Genomic DNA, 23804 nt, shown 5'->3' on the forward strand with positions numbered 1-23804 from the left:
ACACAAGCAGATTTGATGTCCAACCATGTCCATCACTTCCTAGGTCGGGGGGGATCCACAATGGGCAGAAAGATAGTGTGACACCTCCCCTCCCCAACACTTCAGGCTTTTTTGTTGAATCCTCATTCCCAGAGTCACAGTATAGAGGATACCAGCATAAACTCAGTCATTCATCAAGTTTATATAATACACAATAAAGAAAGAACCATCTTCTATGTACATTTAACACAAGAATGAAATTATCTGACTACCCCTATTAAGAGCTTTCAATGAACTTTCTCACTGTGAATGAAATCTGAAGTAGGAAGAATAATGGCTCCTAACCCCTGGCACCTGTGGAATATATGACACAGCAAAGGGGATTTTGCAGATGAGATTAAGATTATAGATTTTAAAACAGAGAGATCGTCCTGGATTATCAGGATGATCCAGTCTGATAACAGGAACCCTTACAAGCAGAGAACTTTCTCCAACTAGAAGCAGAAAGAGATGTGGCAGAAGGGAGAATCAGAGAGATTAAAAGTGTGGTTCTGAGATATGAGCCCATGTGCAAAGACCAGAGAGAGGCCTCTAGAAGCTAAGGGCTTGGCCTGGTTGACAGCTGGCCAGGAAAATGGGACCTCAGCCCATTACCTACAAGCAACTGAATTCTGCCATCAACCTAACAAGCTTAGAAGCGTATTCTTCCCTGAGCCTCCCCTAAGAACACAGCCATTGGACGCTTTGACACTGGTCTTGGGAGACCTGAGGCAGAGGCTTCAGCTGAGACACACTTGTGCCTGGATTTCTGACACACAGATACTGTGAGATAATAAAGGGGTCTTGCTTTAAGCTGCTAAATAGGTGCTAATTTGTTACACAGCAATAGAAAACTAATATGAAAGTCAAATTTTCTGTAGAGCTCTGCCTAACTGGGATCTCACCTACCTCTCTTATTTCACCCCCCTTGTAGCTTTGGGGCGCTCTTGTTTCCTCATTCTGGAAATTACCTTCTACAGTTCCTAGAACTCCCCAAATTCCCACTCCCCTCACCCACACACCAAGAGTGTTTACATTTACTGTTCCCGCTGGCTCTCTGGGATGCCGGCACCAACACACATTCCTATGACTCACTCCTTCTCATACTAAAGACCCCTTCTTCCCCCAGCAGGAGAGCATCCCATTCTGCCCTGTCTAAAGTGGGACAGTTCTTCTCCACTAGATTATAAACTTCTGAGAGACGGGGTTGTGCCTAGTTTGTCATAAGTGCTTAACAGAATAATTGCTATGTTATCAGTAGTCAATAAATATTTGCTCAACAAACAAATGAATAAACTATACCTATCAATGAAATGCACAACAGCTTTATCCTCTTGGGACTTTAGGAAGCATGGCTGAGGAGGGGAGCATGGCACAGCCGAAGGCCCATATTTCAGGGGCACTCTCCCCTCTCCCAGGACCATGCCTAGCCCACTCGCTTCATGTGCCAAATGTTCATCAATTGTGGAAAGCCTCTCCTATGTCACTTACTTTGTCTTCTTTAAGTCCCTCCATTAATTTCTCTCTCCCAATCATGGAATACAAGGATGTCTGTTTGTCATTTATCATTAAAAATAAAAATTCACATTTGCATAGTACTGTATAATTTACAAAGCATTTTAAGAGAAGGCTCTTAAACATTTGACAACCTATCAAAAAGTGGAGTAGAGCAGGTAAAGAACTAACCCTGTCATTCTGATGTCTGTGTTCCTTGGACTCAGCACAGGGCTAAGTACACATTAAGGCTGTATTTACCACCTGCTTCCAGAAGACTCACACATATTTATCTCCCCTCCAAACCTCACTCCAAAGCCTAGATTGTAGTTCCAGATGTTTACTTGACATTGATCTCAAAACAATTTTAACCCACGCCAAATCTGTGGCCCCTCCAGTTTTCCTTAATTGGAAAGTGGCAAGAACAGGACATATGATTTGTCACCACAACAGTCCCATAGGAAGGATGAGGCCTGGAACGTTCTAAGGGTGATACCTCGTTGAGAGTTTTGTAGAAATGAAATATAAGTAAGCACAATGGGCTTATGCATTGTCTTTTCAGAGGCTCAAGCTATGCATTTCTCATCCATCACTCTCCATCTTATTCTACCCCAAGTCCATTCTTGTGGATGTTAGTGTCTAAAATGAACCACTTGAAATCCATTCCTCTGGCTTAGGATTTGTCACCTGTTAAAGAATAAATAATTCAGGAAAAGGTGGTAATTTAGTTTTTGTTAATAATTTACTCCTTAGAATCTACTTGTTAATTATTTGTTCTATAAATTTAAATCGCTTAACTCCAAGCTAGCTCTCCCATTTGGCTATGTGATCATGGTCAAGTCCTGTAGTCATGCTAAGGATCTTAGTTTTCTCAGTTGGAAAATGGAGGTAATATTAGAACCTATAGTTTAGATTGTTGAGAAATTTACAGGAGAAAATATATTTTAAAACACTAAACAGAGGGCCTGGTAAATAGTATGACATGTCCAATTAACTCTATATTGGGCAAAATTTTTGTCTCTTTTATTAACTGTTGTTTCTCAGCAATGAACACAGTACCTGGCACATAGAAGACACTAAGAATAATACAAGAATGGGTAAATGACTGAATTATAGGATTATATAATGTTTAGACCCTGGTTTGGCAAAGAAAAAAACAATAAAGAAAAGAGTGAACATGGTTGCAACCAGAGAGTGTGTAAAAGGAGCAACGAAGAGAATCAAAAGGAGGAGGCCATAATAAACACTACCTATTTCTCGAAGATTCTAAGGACCACCTTGAGGAATGTAGTCAGAAATGCAGCCTATCTTTACTCTGAGTGGGATGTGTTTCTGTCATTTTCTTCGTGCTGGATTCTTTCTTGTTTATTTGTTTTGACATAAACAGGAGCAATTTTGCAAGATAAATATTGTGCCATACAGCCAGAAGGCTGTCAAATAAAAAAAGGCAGCTCTAAAGAATTCAGAGCCACTGATTCCGCAGCTCTGTGGAACAGGCAGCTTGATCAACACGCCCCTCTTGTCACTCTCTGCATGTCTTTCCAGTTTAGTTAAGTTGTTTACCTTAAGGGACAGGAAAAGGAAGACCATATTGTGTATTACAGGGAATGGCTAATATACTAAGCAAACAGTGACAGCCACATAGTGATCTGCTAACCACATTGTCTCAGACAGGGTTACAGGTCAATATTAGGTGTTTGTATATTGGGGAGTAGAGATGATGAAAGCGGCTTTTCACTACCACAGCTTGAAGGCATGGAGATTTTTCATGTACCACACTGGAGTCAACAAGGTTCAATGCTCCCCAAACTTTTATGGGAAACAGGAAAAAATGAGGGAGCAGGGGAAAGTACATCTAAAACTATACAGCTGCTGTTTAATGGTTTAAAACGTCTAGAAAGATCAACAGGTAGAAATTGGTTCTCAGAGTGTAGTACACAGGCTGCTAGTGTCAGAATTACTCCTTTGTTAAAATGCTGATTCCTGAGTCCTATCCCAGAAGTATTATGTTGGTATTAATGGGGGTTGAACCTTGGAAGGTATATTCTAACACCTCCCCGGGGGCTCCTTTTATACTCTAAAATTAGAGAACCACCGGTATAAAATACTTCTGACTTAAGAAAATGGAATAAGGAGAGAAGCACTATAGGATGGAGACTTCCAAATGGTCTCAGTCTACAGCACTTTAAGTGTCCCAAAACATTTGTCATGACCGAAAGAAATGCCTAACAGTTCCGCTTACTACATAGTTAGGTACAAACAACCTAATAAGTATTTACATCCTAAGAACTTAGTAGTTGTTTGATAAAGTAATAGCAAAAATTGTGAAAAAAAAAAAAAAACCTCCACTATTTTAGACTTACCCACAATTACTAATTACAATTACTAATTACCTATTGGTCACTGCGCAGCTTTCCAACCTTGGAGTCAGAGTCAACACCACCACTCTCATTTCCTGTTACACATTAATTTTCACGCAGCACTTCCTTTTTAATCACAGCATCCACCAAGAACTCAACTTCTCAAAGAAATGATGTCGGTAAAAGGAGTTTAGCGTAGCCAATGTTGGAACTGTAAACTATCTTGAGGTGGTATTTCACACAGCATCTGACAAATGACAAGTATCACTCTTTCCCTCCAATATTTAAACTATCCCAGCAACACTCCTATGAGTTCACTGGCACCCCAGGGGACTTGATGCACAGTTTTAGAACTAACAATAAAGAAATTGATTAAGTTGAGTTTCAGTCAATGAGAAACTTTGTATGGACTTTACAAAGTGTATTGAGTATGATGCTTGACTGGCCATTTTTTAAGTCTAACTTTATAAAACCAGTAATGAGCATCAGTTGGCACGGCTCTCTGATTCCTAACGAGTCACTCTTCTTTGGAAACAGTCTCAGTCCACTGCAGTACTCCAGAGCTGCATGCTACGTGACTCTGCAACTCCAGTCACAGTTAATTGACATCTACTCAAGGTAAAGCAATCAGATTACTGCTCTTGTAAATTTGCAAATGAAAACAGAGATTGATGGCTAATGGAACTGGGTCAGCTGTTTTTCTCATTGTCACAATATGCAGGTGATTCCTTCACAGAATCAAACGATGAAAATAGGAGTGGCACCTCTCGCAGTTACATCTAACAAACCACTTGCAAAGTTCGATTTCTGAATCCTAATGTAAACTATGGACTCTGGGTGATAATGATGTGTCAATACAGGTTCATCAATTGTAACAAATGTATCACTCTGGTGGGGGATGTTGATAATGGGGGGAGGCTATGCCTATGTGAGGGTAGGGGGTATATGGTAAAGCTCTGCACTTTTCCCTCATTTTTGCTGTGAACCTATAAATGCTCAAAAATAAAGTCTATTTTTTAAAAAAAGTTTGCTTTCCATTTTCATAATCTTATTGTTGAGCAGAGAACTGTGTACTGGTTAGCAGTACCAGGGGAGGACTGTGAACACTTCTGCCCATTGCATCTTGGCATCAGAGTCACCAAGGAAGACAACACAGTCAAGCACTGGATGGAACAAGACTTTGCCTACATAGGGAAGAGACAGAAAGATCAGCTTCAGTGGTCTGCAACGGTCCCTCATGACTATTAGGTCCTCCTGGCAGCCAACACGGGGCAATTGGCTTGTGCACGCCCATCTTGTGTCACAGCAGAAGGACCCTGACTCCACCTCCTTGGAGACTGAAATATTGAAACCTGGAGGTGTGCCTGAGAGCCATTGATATAAAAGCTTAAGCAGAACAAAGGAGGACTCATTGCTCCTAAAGGAAGATATTCTGAAATTCTGAATGATATTCCCACACAAGGTACTAAGCTCAGCACAGGTTGTGCAGGCTCTCTGTCTCTTGGAAAGGAAGTGTTCCAGGCCAAAGGCTCATTCTTAAGTGGCTGAGCGGAGGTCAAAGGACTGCACACATAAAATTTCCTTTTCCAAAACTTATCTCTGCTCATTAAGAAGTGTTAGTATATACAGAAGGAATGCTTTTCTCTATGTGGCATGATAAAGATTCCACTACATAGGAAACTGGTTATTGTGTGTCCCTCTAGCCACTGTGAAATGTCAGCTGTCAACACCCCAGGAAGACCACCAAGGAAACCTATTGCGATAATCTGAGAGTTTGTATCCTCCCCAAATTCGCATTTTGGAATGCCCAAGGAGAAGGTGTTAGGAGGTGGGGCCTTTGGGAGGTGAGTATGTCATGAAAGAGGAGCCCACATGAATGGGATTAATGCCCTTATAAAAGAGACCCCATAGAGTGTCCCAACCTCTTCCACCACGTGAGGACACAATGAGAAGTGTGTGACAGAAGACAGCTGTCCCCTGACATGCTGGCACCCTGATCTTGGACTTCCAGCTCCAGTCTGTGAGAAATAAATTTCTGTTGTTTGTGACAGTTTGTTCCCGGTCTGTGGTATTTTGGTACAGCAGCCCAAAGGACTAAGACATCTGCAAATCAAGGAGAGCAAAGTTCTAAACTGACAGTAGCAAGAGAGAAAACCACCTCAACAGTCTCTACAGAGACAGGGAAGGCGGAATTTAGGGAGGGAAGGTACATAAGTTTTTTGGTTTGAGCTAAAGGGGTTTCAGGCAGGTCTCCCAAAGGGGGAAACTGGTTGGAATTCCGCAAAGTCATGACTTAGTAGTTTGAAATTGGTAGACACAGTGAGGTGAAGATTTTGAGTAATTATTGACAAGCAAATTCCTGTCTGATAAGGGAGTTCTTTGACCCAGTGAGCAAGCTATTTACTGAGATAATTTAGCTTGCAAGAATTTCCTGAAGCAATGGAGTTATTTGTTAGCATACAGCTTTATCTTCCTGGGCGAGAATTTCCTGGTAAAACATTTAAGTCTGGTTGGCACAAATATCCTCAATCCTCAGAACCAAGTTTAACAAAAAGTGTTTCACTGTGTTATGGGCTGAATTGTGTCACCTCAAAATTCATTTTGAAGCCCTAACCCCTAATATGACTGTGTGTGTAGATAGGGCTTTTATGGAGGTAATTAAGGTTAAATAAGGTCATAAGGGTGGTGCTGTCATCTGACAGGACTGGCGTTCTTATAAGAAGAGAACGAGACACCAGAGATCTCTTTCTACGAATGCACAGAGAATAGAGCACGTGAGGACATGGTCAGAGGGCCGCCATCTGCAATCCAGGAAGAGATGTCTCACCAGGAGCCAATCCTGATTGTACCTTGATCTTGGACTGTGAGAACTGTGAGAAAATAAATCTTTGTTCTTTAAACCACCCAGTCTGTGGCATTCTGTTTGGCAGCCCAAGGTGCCCATACATCTTGAGTATCAAAGCAGATAAAGAGTATGAACAGAACCCAGCATGAACTCTTATGTTAACAAGCCCTTTGTTGAAGCTGAATGAAAATTACCATTATTCTGACAGGACTACCAGGAACTCAGATTACTTAAAAAGGAACATCTGGGTTTCCTTACTAGCTAAGACTCCCAACCAGCTGAATTGCTCATCAAAAACAAAAGAAAAAAGAAAAAGGTTGAAAACAAAGGAAGCTATTAATAGGCTACAAGAATGAGAATTCTAGCCTATGTTATTTCCTTGCTTGTTATACTTATCTGATCAGACAAGTTGTCTCAAAAACTCACCTTTCCTTTGTGTGATCTTATTGCACTAATATTCTTTAACCACGGATTCCATTTCCATTGCATTAAGGATTCAGATGTGTGGCACAACTCCTTTGGAAATGCCTAGAAGTCTTCAGATGAATGAAAAGTAAGTGTAGAGACTCAAAAATTGCTGAGTATTCCCTTAGGTTTTCTGGAATGTTGTGGCATCTTGTATGACAACTGCTGTGATTTTTCCCCATGACTGGAGACTTGGCTCCAAATGGCTTCCTCTTTCAGCCTCTTCTGAACACATCGCCCAGAGTAGTCAACTCAGAACAAAGCAATAAAAGTAAACTGACTACTCCCTAGGGCACATCTTTGTAGTAGATTCCAGTAATACAGTGACAAGAACATTCTTTAAACTCTAATATCCTGCCTTTTTATGCTTTTATAGGTTCTGTTATTGATTTGTTTATATTCCATTTGCTTGTTAATGGTTTAGATACACACTGTATGGTATCTAACACACCATTATCATACTTAACTCCTTTTTTTTCTTTTATTTGTAGCAATATCCGGGATTTCTTATGAAGAATAAGATGGGAATACAAGTAGTTTATCTTCAGCAGTGATGAAGATGGATATTTATTAGAGTATATAAATGGACAGAGAGGGAAACTAAAATGCTGAGATAAACTGGGAGTTAAGCCATTGCTTCAGACAGGCTATAAAAATGTTACTAGGGATTTGCTACAGAAACAAAAGAGAACTGCTATTTCTAATTCTTTCTTGGCTTAATCATCCAAAAGTCTAATAAGCTAGGTATCTAAATGGGAGATGGATTTTACAATTTTGGAATAACGGTGTGTGTGTGTATATATATATATATATACCTTCTGTACCTCCTTTGCAACTGAAATTATGGATCTGTCATATTAATTAGACTTAGATGGACACACATTCTCACCTTCTTTAGAAACTGATTTTTTTTAAGAAACATTCACCATGGCTCCATGGTATTTTCAATTACTCAAGGATTTATAATATTAAGGGCCTAGACCATGTCTTCTTCATCGTTTTATTCCTTACTGGTCCAACCGTGACAACTTAACCAAAATTGGGGAATTCAATTGAATGCTCAGAGATGATTTCTTCTATTTGCTCAATTCTGAGATACATGTGTTCTCATATTTTAACATTTTTGACTAAATTATCTAGATTTAATTATTATAAGTTTCCCCTCCCAAAGTATGTTAATGAATTAATTGCTTTTCCTGATTGATAATAGAATAGGAGAAGTATGGAATCTGGAAAGATAAAAATTCTTTCATTTCATTCTTCCAGCCATCTACTCTACAACCCATCACTTGACAATCTCAGGACCAAGTTGAGACCTTTCTCCTTCACAATCCAATAAAATTAGTATTTATCGAGCCCTTTCCACTTGCCAGACACTGTGCCAGATTTGTTCCTGATTGGAATTTTCTTTTCATCAGTTTAACTGGAATGCTTAGTTGTTTTTTGTGTTTTTTTTAAGGTAAGAAACCACTTCTCATAGGATCAGTTTCTTTTTTTAAAAAAAGAACATTCTCCAGAATTAGCAGACACTAAACTCAATGCTAGATTTCCTTGATCCTTGATTTTTGACAGTTAGTCTGGACTCTTTGATGACTCGGTCCATCCTTTTTAAAACTTGTGGTGGCGTAATGGTTAAGTCTGCACGTTCCACGTCCACTGCCTGGGGTTCACAGATTCGGATCTGGCACAGCCCTAGCATGGCTCACCAAGCCATGCTGTGGTGGCATCCCATAAAATAGAGGAAGATTGGCACAGATGTTAGCTCAACAACAGTCTTCCTCACACAAAAAAACACCCAAAACAAAACAAAACTTATGCAAAGCTCAGCCAGAAAGCACTCTGATGCTGCAGTGTTGTGAGCAGGTCTCACTATACAACGTAGGGTCAGTCACTCCTAGAGCTTGGCAAAAGTGGGAGAGGGCTCCTGCCTTGTAAGTCCAGCAGACTGCTCATCTACATCTCTGAGCTCTGGGCTTTGTGGCATCCTGCACTGCCTCAAATAGGAAGCAACTGATAGCCTTGAATCAGTTGCTCAAAATAATCTGAAACATCTGCAAAGAAACATTTTAGTATTTATGTTCCCTTGCCCACCTCCTTTAGGTTATCTATTCTCTTAGTCTTGTTGCACCTGTATGATACATTATAGGAAAAGGAGTATAAAGAGATCTGTACATCTCAAAGGGGTAGACCTGATTCCCTCACCAAGATGTGATTCCACCATGGTGTTGCACTTGTAAGTTATTGCTCCACAATCAGCCTGCTGGGGTTTGAAGCCCAGCTGCACTACTTACTAACTCTGACCTCGGCAAGCTACTCCATTATTCAACCTCTCCATATCTCAGTTTTAATATTTAGGACATCAACAATAATTCCTTTTTATAGAGTTGTAGTGAAGATTAGATAAGGTGAAGAGAAGATGGTGCAAAGTGTTTCAAAAGATGGATGCATAGCACATGCTCAATTAATGTGGTTGCTATTTTTATTGTTGTTTTAACTAATTGATCTCTTTCTGCTAAATGTCGTTGTCAGTATGTTGCTATCCCAAAGCAGCTTAAACTAAGGACAACTCAGCAAATAGGAAAGTGATTCTTTAGCTGATTGCAAGGATTAAGTTGTCACAAATCTCTTTCTTTCTCCCTCTTTCTCTCTCTCTCTCCACACACACACACACACACACACACATGCATGCATGCACACACACACATATGCACACACACAGAAAGATAATGACAGCAACTAAATTAAAATTTCTTTTCATAATTCAATACAATTATCAAAAAGCCAACCTGACATAAATACTAAATGATATTCAAAATTTAGCTTATGACTAAGCCAGCCCTGATGGCCTAGTGGTTAAAGTACAGCACTCTAACTGCTTCGGTAGCCTGGGTTTTGTTCCTGGTCAGAGAACTACACAAATTATCTGTCAGTAGCCATGCTGTGGTGGTGGCTCACATAGAAGAACTGGAATGCATTACAACTAAAATACACAACTATGGACTGGGTCTTTGGGGAGGAAAAAAAAAAAGAGGAAGATTGACAACAGATGTTAGCTCAGGGTGAATCTTTCCCAGCAAAAATAAATAAATAAATAAATTTAGTTTACAGCATTATAATTAGTCATTTTATGAGGAGTTAACCTGCCTTTGATTTTTCCTCTGCCTGAAATTCGCTTGTTTCTACATCTATTCCTTCATCTGTTGTTTTATCCAATCACTCATTCAGATATTATTCATATATTCATTCATTTATTCATTCATTCATTTTTCATTCAAATATGTTTCCTCCATGGAAATGCTTTTACTCTTTTTTTTATTTTTAAAAATTTTATAAACATTTTCCTAGTGTTCTGTTTGTGGTCTAATATTTAGCCTTTATCATTACCAGATTTTTTTGTGCAATATCTGCATTGCAGTTTGATTTGCACACAGGGAAATTAAAATTGTGTGTATATTTATATGTCCTAAAAGCAATGCTACTCTAACTGATGTTTCTTAACCTCAGCAGGACTGAAGACTAAAATTTTCAGGATTTTCTTTTGTACTAATTATTTTTGCTTATTAAGTGCTTCTCATTTCCCCTCTGCATGAAGTATCCTTTTGAAGATATGCTACTTCCCTCTCCTTGAGTGTGTTAGATAGCAGATTACTTGAGTTATCAGGAAGTCCTACTCAGATGTGAGTGGCTTATCCTTGGATCTACAATATAATTCCTTTCAGAAAATCTCACGAACAAGTTAGAAGGTAATATATTTTGGCTCAGCCTTAGCAAGCCTGTCATAAAATGCTGAATTGCACTAGAATGAACTTTAGGCCTCTGAACTCGTCTGTGAACACTAGGTCACCATGCAACAAGGTTATACAGAATCATTGTCTATCCATGTACTATGCATACGTGTGTTTGTGTGCACATATTTAAATTATTAAACTGAAAAAATTAGGGTGGCAAAGTCCCTCCTAATGAATAGATTTAAGCAGAGTCTGGGATATAAGTTATCATCTTTCTAAGATGTTTTGTTGTTTCAAATACTTTCAGGGATGGAAACCTAGCAGGTAGAAAATACAATAGGAACAATATCTAGATCTCAGATATGTATTAATTGTGATCAGAAAGAAGAAAATATGTTAGGTTGGAGGCAAGAAGGATCTTGACATTTGCTCAAGCTGGCATGCTAGTGGAAGGTGAGGGAGATGACAACCTCAGGCCCAGGTCAGGATGGCTCGAGATGGAGGAAGCCAATGGTATGCTTCTTCTCAGCTGCACCTCACTGTCCTAAGGAACCAGCAGTCCTGCCGAGCTAAGTGCTTTACAAAGAGCTGCCTTAGCGTTTGTTACATCCCTGAAGCACAAGTCAGAGCAAAAGAAAAGGAGTGAAACATTTTGACCTGAAAATGAATGAATCTTTAGTTTTCTTTTTTAAGAGAAGTATTGTGGTTTTCCTCATGTTCACCAAACAATCAGCTTCATTCTTGGCTTCCTGAGTAAAATGTATTTTGAGGTTGTCTTGCGTCCTACCATCACTCTTTTTGGTGAAATGTGATCATTCGTTCATTTGGACAATGTTCATTGATGCCTGACAATGTGCCAAGCATACCTCTAGATGCTGGGGATAAACAGATAAATAGGATATGGTCTCTGACTTCTAGAACCAACCTCTCAGACTTCTGAGAGTCATGTAAAAAAAAGGAAAAAAGAAAAATAAAAATAGCAATACAGCGTGATAAGTGCTGCAATTGAACTAAAGAGAAAAATGGAACTTCTAAGGAATCAATTCTTCACCAACGAGCTACTTCCCAAGAAAAAACGTTACTCTAAAGAGATATTTAAATTGCCTGACTTACTGAACAAGTTCTGGGTCCAGGGAGTATAAAACCATGTTACGTTGCTGGAAGAAACTCAAATTGTTTACTGTTAAGATGGTTTTATATTTTTTGAGATAGAAGCACCTTCCTGTTAAGGTAATGATTTCATTAGACAAAAAGCATCGTACCTACTTAAGGTTAAATTGAGTTTGTTTTCTATAATAATTCATAATTGTTAGTTATTATTTTTTCCAGCTATATGAAACTAACTCTTATGTTATCAGCTACATACAAAGGTTCTTTACCCACCACATAAGAGGGGCCAAATAAAAACTGGAACGCCAGGCTTGTGACAAGGAACCATTTTTTATTTCGAGTGCTGTCAGCCAGGAAATGAGAGTTAACCCTCGAATTCATCTCATCTCCCAGAAAGATGGGAGGCAAGGAGTTTTAAAGGTAGCAAGGAATGTGGCTGCTTGTACGGAGGGGGAGCCTGTGGCCTTGCTGGTTGGTGCTTTCCCACCAGTCTGTGTTTGGCCTTGTAAGGCTGCTTGCAGGAAGGAGGATGGTGAGATAAGGCAAGCTGCATGTTGATGTCCTTGGTTGTCTGCCTCCATGGTGGATGGTGGATTCTGGTGTCAGGAAGACAAGGAGTAAGCAGGGAAAGGAGATGAGTGCTTTTGTTTTAACCCCATATATGCTAGGTTTAATGTAGGGGAACAGATATCAGGTCTGGTATCATTATGTGATTGATTCTTAAGTATTCTCTATTGGATTTTTCTCTCTTAATAACTTACTAAAAATACTGTAAAGTTATTTTCAAGTGGAGGTGGCTCTTCTACAATCCAGGGGCTGTAATTTCCAAATTCCTAAAAATGAGGATAGTGAAGAATGAGAAGACAGGTTTGACAGTGTCATCAATGCAATACAAACAGAAAAATTTTGAAATGTAAAGGTAAAAATCAGTTAAGGATATTTTTAGAAACTCATAGATTCAGTAACTTTAAAGGAAAAGCTAACATTTGTTAACATTATGAAAGCAGATTAATAATTGACATCTCAAATACTCAACCTCTGGGTACATGATCCTAGATTTAGCTGACAAAACATTGCTTGGATAGCTAATGAAGACTATGTGTTTCACTGTCCTTTTGGTTCCCTTTGTTAATCCAAAAATTTCAGACTCAGTCTATGACGGTTCTCACTGGACTAGAGTTTTGATATTATAAGTTTGAGTATCCACTTATCTTATGGTAGATTTCAGGAAGAAAGCCTTCTGACTGATGTGGATGTTTCTGCAACTTCTCTGAGTCATTAAAATTCAGAGTAAACACTAGGATGATTTATGCAAATGCAAACAAAAAAAAACATTTTCTTAATGACACCCCAAAACCTTATCCCGTTGAAATTTTGTTTAGGATTAAATAATGGGGGCTTTATTTAGATTAATTAGCAAGAAGATCACAGTAGTCAATAAGTAAACGAAAGATACCATCTGTCCCCTTTTTCCAAGTGTGTCTATGAGCTTCGCGTTGGTGTACCAGGGAACATGAGAGAACTAATTAGGCAGCAAATGCAGTCTTCGCACAGATGGCACCCATTTACTCCCTGCAAATGCGTACTAGCAAATTTACGTGCTTTTGTTTTAATCTTGTTTGCCTCCTTGAAAGTTTGGAAGGACCACTGGAGTCTGACCATCAGTTGCCTATTCAGAAAAAGTACCAAAATGTAGAAAGATAGTGTGGAGGTTAGCTTCAGAAGAAAATGCCTGGTTGGAAATCACATCATGAGAACGTCATAAAGAACTGAAATCTCACTTTGGTAAGAGTTAATCAAGTTGTTTGTTTTTATCCCAAGATTGTTGTTGTTTGTCTATGTAGGTCACAGTAATGAGAAAATTGTTTCCTAGAGCTAAATAGGAAGCTATTAAATGTTTTTAGCAGAGGAATAACATGATCTGATCTGTCTTTTTAGAAATGTGGAGAATGGACCACAGAAGATAAAGGGGGGGGGGGGGGGACAAGTCCAAATATAGTAATATTCATTCATTCAAAAAACATTTATGGAGGACCCATTATATTCTAGCCACTTTTTCCAAACTGGCTTACACCAGAGTGGTGGTGGTTGAGCTGGAGGGAACTGGAAAGATTTAAGATGTATTTTGAGACTTGACAGTCAGAATTGGAGGATGGGTTCTAATGAGAGGAAGTGAAAGAAAGAAAGGAAAAAAATAAATTACTTCTGGGTTCCTGACTTGAACAACTGGATGAATGGTACTGTCATTCTACCTATGAAAGAAATACATGGAGAGGATTAGGTTGGAGGCTGGAGCAAGGAATTAAGGACTCAGTTTTGGATATAACAATTGTGAGATGCATATCCAGCAGCTAAGTTCTGATTTAGGAGTCTAATCCCCAACCAAGAGGTGAGGGCTGGTGAAACAAAATGGGAATCATCAGCATAAAATGGGTTTTTAAAGCCACTGGACTAGAGGATATCACCTAATAACTATGTGCTATTAATTCTACCTCTGGAATGTTTGTCAAATCTCCTTCTTCTACATTTTCCTACCACCTGGTCCTTTGATGAGGGTTGGACCCTCATCAAAGCTTTCCCCTCCTACACTTCTTCCATTACTAACAGACTTTGTTGATCATTTTACTTGCCTTAAAAGCCTGAGCTGGATTGTGGCTGTCTATAGCATGAAAGGAGAACTCATTAAAATAATGTGGTTGTGTATGATTGCTCTTTTCCCTCTGCCGTGAGAATGTCATGTCCCAGACATATCACTTCTTTAGTTCAGATTCCAGAATGAAGGGGACACATGAAGCAGAGCAGTGTCTAACCCACAGCCACCCAACTTCATACAAGAATTAAAACTTCGTTGTGGTAAGACACGAAGAACTGGGGTATTGTTTGTTACTACAGCATAATCCAGCAGAGCTGCCTTTTTCCCTAGACCTTCTTGTTTGGTTGAAGTTGTGAACAAATTTTAATTTAAATTTTAATAAACATTAAAAGCACGCAACAAAAAGTCAAGAATTTGGCAGTATTAAGGGGCATGTTACTTTGATCTTAAGTGAGGAAAAAATGAAGATATCAAAATTAGTTACACAGAAAAATTTAATTTTTTGTTGAGCTCTTATAGAGCTAAATCTCCTGACTTATTTTCCTGAGGTAGGTGGATGTAACTTATGCATCGACCTTTAGCAAGCCACCACTTGAAAGAGTCTATGTGATTGCAGCATGTAAACCAAAGCCCAACAAAGAAGATAATCAAAAATCTAAAATGTTTTCCAACATCTCTGAAGCTAGGGTTTAGCTGACGATTGGATTAGATTTTTTTTGACATTTGTTGAAAAAAAAGGAGATGAGCATTTTTCAAACATCGCAGAATTTCCAGGAAATTTCCATCATTTATGTATGAAATGTGCAAAGCTTATTTATTTCATTTAGTGGAAGCCTTGTGGACATTTTTATGATTTTGAACATTCTATGGGCCTATTGATCGTTCATGTATTCATGCCACTGTTTTTGATCTGGTGAAGGCGTTCATTAAGCCAAGAACCTTCATTATCAAATAGCACTAGCTCAGTTGTTTTTTGTATGTTTATATTTAAAAATTTAGTATCAGATTACGCAAAGCATCATTCTCACAATATTTTTTTATAAGGAAAAGCAGAAATTTTCCACAATCGAGATTATTTAAAAAGATTTTGGAGACTACTACATACCCAGCCTTTTTGCTCACTCTTTTTGTTGTTCTTCGTGCCCTCGGATAAGACCCTGTGTACAGCAGAACAGATCCCTGCCTGGTCTTTTTGCACCATCCTCTCACCTTCTGGTACTATATCAGACAATGTTCCCCTGTTACTCGTAGGGTTTTCATGGTCAATTTTTTTTCAGAAGTGGGTGACCAGGTCTTTTTTGTCTGTCTTAGTCTTGAAGTTCCACTGAAACCTATCCACCATGGGTGATGCTGATGGTATTTGAAATACCAGTGGCATAGCTTTCAGCATCCCAGCAACACAGAGCCACCACAGTAAGACAGCTTACAGATGGGTGATGTGGTTCCCTGACCAAGAATCAAACCCAGGCCACAGAGGTGAGACCACCAAATCTTAACCACTAGACCACTAAGGCTAGCTATACCCACCCTACATCAAATAAAAATGTCCTTGGTATAATTTGTCTCTATGTTTTCAAAAATTAATTATTCCTTTTAAAAAAATTCTCAAAAGATTTATTTCATTTTTTAAAATGTTGTATCTCTCTTTATCATCTCTTCATCTGTTCAATACCTGAATTCATCAGTCCATCTCAAGGAGGGTCTTTCAGGAGATAAATTCAGGTCTCTCTTCCTTCCAGGGTGGATGAGATGGTCTTGTAACTAGAACCCGAGGAGCCAGCCATGGACCCAAGTCACTATGTCCACTGCCTCAGCTTCCTCCATCACCTGTTCCATTTCCCCAATATTCAAGGGCATTTCAACTTTGATTTTGGTCAGCACTTGGATTTTTTTATTAAGAACATAACACCTCCAAAAACTTTGGCTGTCTTGGCTCAGGTCCTGCCTCACCATTGCCAAAACCCTCTCTCTGGAGCCAAGACTTGCTCTCTTCCAATTGAGTCAGCTACCATGTTCTAAACTCTGCTAATTAGTCTTTTTTGTCCATGCTGACCTCAAGAGACATGAAAAGCCAAAGCAGATTGGAAAATTGATACCACTGGTCATGTTCCTAAAAGATTTTAAAATTTTCCAACAAGCTATCAACAGGCGTCATTGTCTTCTCTTCTCTTCTGTTTCTTGTAAAGTTGTAATTATTATGGGCAGAATATAATGGCTTATAAATAATACTCATATTTCTTGATTACAGGAACTAATTTTTCTGAGATAAGCACCAAAAACAAAATAGTCTTTAATGATCCCATCAAAGAAGGAAATACATCCTTTATAATTTCCTAATGATGTTACTACCCAACATCATTAATACACCCTCAAATGAGGCATAAACGTGTTTTCAACGTCCTTCTGAAATACCATTCCTAAGACACAATGCATTAAAAAAAATCCTAAAATTCCTAGAGTAATGCTTTAAAATGTTATAGATAGTAATGTGTACTATTCAATGAAGGCCATTGACCAGTTGATTATCAAAGACTTTTTCCTTTTGATCTAATGATTGGTCAATATTTTTTCTTATTTCATTACTAGCTTGTCTCATCAGTTAATCCCTGTTATTGGAGTATGAAGAATAAATCCCATTAATTCTAGTTAGGTTTTGCAAACTGAATCATGTGTCAATCCACTTAGTAAATTCACATGAATTCCTTAAAACCCTGAAGCAATTTATAGCCTGCAGTAAAGAATTTATAATAGATTAGAATTTAGTAAGTTGCATAACTGTTTCTCAGGGAAAGTGAAGATTTTCTGAGTATTATGTTTTAAAATAAATGCTTTACACAGAGCAATTGTAATTTTTTGAATATCATAGGTAATACAAAAAAGTCTATGATAGACACTTACAACATAATGCCATTAAAACACGCTCACTAAGATGTCCTCTTGACATCTAGGATCTACTTGTAGACACACTCAGCTCCCTGGGAAAGGGATCTTCGTTGACATCACTTACCTTGGATTATTGCCGAAGTAACCTCTCACATGGCAACCCATTTCTTTGACACATCTCTCTCTATCTTCTCAACTCAAAAATTTAACATATAGCCAAACTGTGTTGTATATTTGTGAGAACTTATAACCAATTGTACTATTTCCTTGTGTTAGTTTTTCTTCAAAATCTTACAGCCAGGGAAAGAATACTAACTTGTTCTTTACTACCAGATTAAATAAGAGTAAAAAATAACCCTGAGAAGTGCGCTTCTGCCATTTTACCTATGATAGCATTTAAAAGCTGATTTATTTATCTGCCTTTTTCATATTCCAGTTTGAAATAGCCTCACATCAAAGCAGACACTGAGTTCTCATATTTAGAAACAAATAAAGAGATTAAAATGTATTCTCTGAACCCACTGAGAATTTTTTCAAAACCGAAAAAGACAATATACAGCTGCTTAAATGGAAGCTCTTCTCTCTTTCTCTACGATGGTAGCATCTATGGTTTTCTAATTTACTATTGCATTAAGCTCAGAATCTGGTACTTAGTAAGAACTCAATAAATATATGTTGCATGGATAATGACTAAATAACTAATTATAATTTGCCAATAGCTTTTTATATTAATGCATTAGCTGTATTGAGATCACGTGAGCTTTTGACTATTGCCCCCTTCACTAGACTGTAAAGAGGGCCCTTGAGTACAGGGACCATATTCTATTCTTATTTGTACTCTAGGTGCTTTGGACATAGGAAATACTCAGTAACTATTTGTTAAATGAATAGTGATTTTCAACAAACATAGCTTACCAAATGATAATAGGTATATATCAACAAATTTCACAGTAGAAAATGAGAAGAAAAGATAGCTTGTGGCATCTCACATCTTTATATGAAATCTTCGGGTGCACTTGTGTGTACGTGTGTGTATTAATCCATTTTGATGGATGAGTACATAGGCCAGCATATCTGCTAGTTTCCTCTTTGGTTCCTTTGCCAAATGAGCAAGTCGAAAGCAGAAATACTTGCCTGAACAGGTGTCATTATGATTCTGAAAATGTTAAATAAATACAACAATTTTGCTATACTATGCCATTGTATACTCTCAGAAAAAGAATCTAATAATATGTTTTCCTTGATTATAAAAGTAAGGTCTGTTTAGTGAAGAGCAAAACCAGAACATGGGTTTGTAAATTGCTATAAACTCTCTGATTCAATCTGCCAGTATCAATTAAAAATCTTAATATTATATATGCTCTTTGAAATATCAATTCTACTTACAGAATTTTCTCTTTAGAATAATCAATGATTTGTGAATGGATTTAGCTACAGACATTCTATGGTAGTATTATTATAATAATAAATATTGTGAGCAACTGAAGTACCCAACATTATTTCATGGTACAAAAAAACTAAGGTGATCCATATAATAAATAAAACTTAATTATATATAATGTTGTAAATGAATATATATTGATATGAGTACATGTTCATACATCTATAAAACTATATGTGTGGCATAATCTTTTCCCTACCAAACATATAGCAATAAAAATATCTATAAGAACATAAACAAAGTTATTAAACAGCAATTACCTCTAAGCCAGCGCTGGTGGTCTAGTGGTTAAAATTTGGCACTCTCACTGCTGAGACTCTGGTCTGTTTCCAGGTCAGGGAACCACACCACCCATCTGTCAGTTATAATACTGTGGTGGCTGAGTGTTGCTGGAATGCTGAAAAGTATGCCACCAGTGCTTCAAATACCAAGAGGGTCACCCATGGTGGACAAGCTTCAGCAGAGCTTCCAGACTCACGGACTAGGAAGAAGGACCTGGCCACCCACTTCTGAAAAACTTGGCCATGAAAACCCTGTGAATAGCAGTGGAGTATTGTCTGATACAGTGCTGGGAGGTGAGAGAATGGCGCAAAAAAATGACGGGGCAGGATTCTGCTCTGCTGGACACAGGGTCACTCGGACTTGGGATCGACTTAACAGCATTAACAACAAAAAAAGTTACCTCTGACTGATTATCTGTATCTTTTAAATATTTCCACAATTGACATTTTATTGAGTAACAAAATGTAATTATTTTAGTGATAAGATACAGTATTTTTTTAGAGCAGATTTGAAGTATCCTGAAAAATACGTAGAAGACAATAAAAAACCGTCCACAATGTAGAGATAAATACCCTAACATTTCATACACATACCTCCAATCTTTCTACTGCTAAATATATATTTTAACATAGTGAAAGTACACTGTGTCCTGGATTGTATCTGCTCTGTAAACGTTATATCTCAAAGAATGTTTGAGAGTGTAAAATGTTGTAAAAACATGATTTTTACTGACTGCATAGTATTTTATATCATTTCATGAATCTTTAAGTAATACCCTAGGGTCAGACATTTTGATTGCTTCCAGGTTTCTATTACCATAAAGAATATTCAAATGAGTTTCTTTATAGATTTTTTTTTTGCTATTTTCTCAAAATAAGTATTCAAAAGAAGTTTTGCCAGTTTAAAAAGAATAAATACAATCTAAGTCTTTAGACACATATTACCAAATCACCCAACAGAAAACTTGCAGTGCACAGCAGGAAAACATGAGTGCTTATTTCTCTACATTAAAAAACTTCCTTAAAAATATTTCTATGTAAATACACATTAGCTTGATTTACAAGAAAATATGAATTTAGTGAGCCTTCCACCAATTTCATAATCCCAGTCTGTAACGGCTGTCAAAAATTTCTCAGGCGTTTATCCAGTAATTTTCCATGTAAATGCATGCATATATTTATGTATACACAGACATGAATGTGTACATGTGTAGGTATGTATGTAAACATGCATATATGTATATACACACACATACATGTACACTATTATGTATGTCTCTGCGCATGTGTGAGAGTTCCTTTTACCAAAGGGAAGTACGTTACCTCCTATTCTGAACTTTTCTTCTGACTTAATAGTATGTGTTAACTATATTTGTAGATCAGCATATAGATCTATTTTACTCTTTTAATTTTTAATGCTACATATTATTTTTATCCTTTCATGCCGTAAAGTATTTCATGCTATGGATATATGTAATTTCTTTAACAGTCTCTTATTTATGAGCATTCCAGATGCTTCTAAAAATCATATTTTTAATATTTATAATACACAAAAAAGGAGGCCATAATTATTTTATTTGACTTGGAACTGGAATGTGTTCAATTTTATTGGTCATTTGACTTCTTTCATGTGTGTGTTAATTGCCGGTTCTTGCATATATGCATTTTTATTAGGTTATTAATCTTTTCCTTGATATTTATGCGTTCCTCCTATATTTAGAATTACTTTCTGACATGTAACTAAAATATATTTTGTCATTCTTCTTTTTGTTTTAATTTTGATACGTTTGAATTTTTATTTTGTCAAAGATAGCAATCTTTTCCACTAAAATTTTTGTCACTTTTCTTATGTATATAAAGACCTTCTCTATCCAAATTAATTTGTTATCTACATTTTCTTAAAGTTCTATTGTAAGTGATTTAAACAATTAATTAAGTTTCTTTGTAAAGCTACCTTTCTGGGCTTCCATGCCGTGATCAGGCAATAACTTGAATTGAAATAAATGGTAGATTTCTCCCTATGAAAGAGGCCGCAGAGACGGTGACATTTCTCTGCTGTGCATTGAGGAGACTTTCTCTAATCTGTTCTTCATTGCTGACGTCAAAAAAAAAAAAAAAAAAAAAAGCAGCAACCGGCCCCGTGTCCAAGTGTTTAAGTTTGCACGCTCTGCCTCAGTGACCCAGGGTTCACAGGTTTGGATCCTCAACACGGACCCATGCATCACTCATCAGGCCATGCTGTGATGGCATCCCACATAGAAGAACTAGAATGACCTACAACTAGGATATACAACTACGTACTGGGGCTTTGGGGAAAGAGGAAAAAAAAAAGAGGAAGATTGGCAACAGATGTTAGGTTGGGGCCAATCTTCCTCAAAAAAAAAAAAAAAGAAGAAGAAGAAGTAAGTTCTATTAACTCTAAAAAAAAAAGCAGATATAGTCATTGAAAGGGTCATGTAATTTTTAATGGGTTAGCCTAGAGTCATGAACAAATGCCAACTGAGGTAATTACATTCTGCTCATAGCAGTTGTGGTGTAATTTCATTTAGAATAGCATCCAATGGACTGATATCAACCTAAGGGTTTGAAACCCTCTTCGGTCACTGGAAGATAAATGAGACATGTGACTGGCGATGTGCTCAGGGGAAAATTAAGTTTTAGGCTGTTTCTGGTGGTCAAAAGTCAACGGCCTGTTTGTAAGACAGACAGATATGGGACAGTTATGAGAAAGAAGCAAAGTGGAGCAGGGAGGAAAAGGAAGTGGCAGAATGTACAAAGTATAACAGCAAGACTTTAAGGGCTATTCCAGGCCAATGTTGTTCTGACTGCTTTACATACTTTAAACCACTGAACGCCTGTAACAGCCCGTGAGTTAAATGCTGTTTTCCCCGTAATACAGATGAAGAAAAGGACTAAGCGATCAGAAAGATGAAATGATCACCCAACTCACACAGTTAGCAGTGGGCAGAGGTGGCATTTGATCCCAGGCATTGGGCTCTAGGGTCTGTCACCCTCTGCTGAGCTCTGTTGCCTCTAAATTCGCATTTTTCTTCACCATTCTGACTACCATCCTCAGAAAGAAGTTCTGGGCAGTCAGTCCATAATCTGCCAAACTGCATTTTGTTTACTATATTTCCCATCAATGATTAAATGAGTTAATATTTATAAAGAGCTTAAAACAATGCTTGGCACATAGTAAACAGCATACAAATTTTATTCATAAATCAAATAAATAAGTGCAATTATAGTTATTGAATGCTTATTATGTTGCAGGCACTCTGCCAGATGCTGGAAATATGAAGTTGAACAAAGGACATAAAATCCCTATTGCCTTCAACCCATAGTCAAGTGGGGAAAAAAACAGATATTTAAAGTAAAATTTCACAATGATTTCGTAACCCTTGTGAAAAGTGCCATATAAAGATGTACGATGTATTTTGAGGGTGTATGGCGGGAGACCTACGCAAGTTAGGATCGAGCTCACACAAGATCCTAAGGTGCTGACGATTGACTGAGAACAAAGGGACAATAAGGAGGTAGGGAAAAAGAAAGCTGAGGTGAGAGCCTTCTAGGAAGACAGAAACTCAGGTGCAAAGGCCGTGAGGCAGAAGGGAGACCAGCAAATTGGAATGTCCTGGAAGAGGGCCATCATATTCAGTTCATATGGAACAAAAACAAGGGGAGCGTCCAGGAAAACTTCAGATGGGACCTCAGCTCTCCCCAGGGCCTGCCTCTGCATGGGCCTCAGCTTTTATTTCAGCTTACGCCTCTGCAATACCCAATACTGTGAACCACTCACTCCCTTTCTCACCAGCTTTCCTTGACACTCCTCTTTCCTGGTGCTCAAGATGGAGTTCTGACCACACCTTCTCTCCCTTTACACGATGGGCAACCCAAGGTTCCAGTCTCAACCCTTTTCTCTTATGTTACATACGTTACCCAGGTGAGCTCATGCACTGGTATACCTTCACTGCCATCTGCTTCCGGAGGCCACCCAAATCTGCACATACAGTTTGATTGTCTGCACTGAATTAAAAAGCTATATATTTATATATTCAGCTCCCTAGTGTATGGTAGCACGTAAGCATCTCTTGAACATCTCCAAATCAATGTATCCAAACCTGAACTCTTTCATTCCCTGCCAGCCTTTCTCCTCTCTCCTTTTAGGTTTTTGGTAAATGGCACTACTGTTTTCCCGGTTGCCCAAGCCAAACACCTGGAAAGCGTCTCTCACTTCTCTCTCTCCTGTAGGTTTAATCAGCCACCAAATATTATTGCGTCGACTCCCTTCATATCCCCTGAATCTCCTAACTTCTTTCTATGTCCCTTACTTCAAGTTCTCCTTATTTTTCACCTTTATTGTGAATTTTCCATCTAAATGTTTTCCCTGTCATTGGCCTTGGCCCTGATTATCGCTCTCATAACACTGCCAGAATGATTTTTCAGGCCTGTAATTTGTTCGTATCCCTCCCTTTTTAAAAATCCTTTTGCGACTCCATTGCCTGTAAAATCAAATCAGAACATAAGGCTTTCACAATGCAACTTCCATGTTTAACGCTCTGTCCACATTTCTGGCCACTCTTCAC

The sequence above is a fragment of the Equus przewalskii genome, chromosome 25, assembly GCF_037783145.1.
Source record: "Equus przewalskii isolate Varuska chromosome 25, EquPr2, whole genome shotgun sequence".
Classification (NCBI taxonomy): domain Eukaryota; kingdom Metazoa; phylum Chordata; class Mammalia; order Perissodactyla; family Equidae; genus Equus; species Equus przewalskii.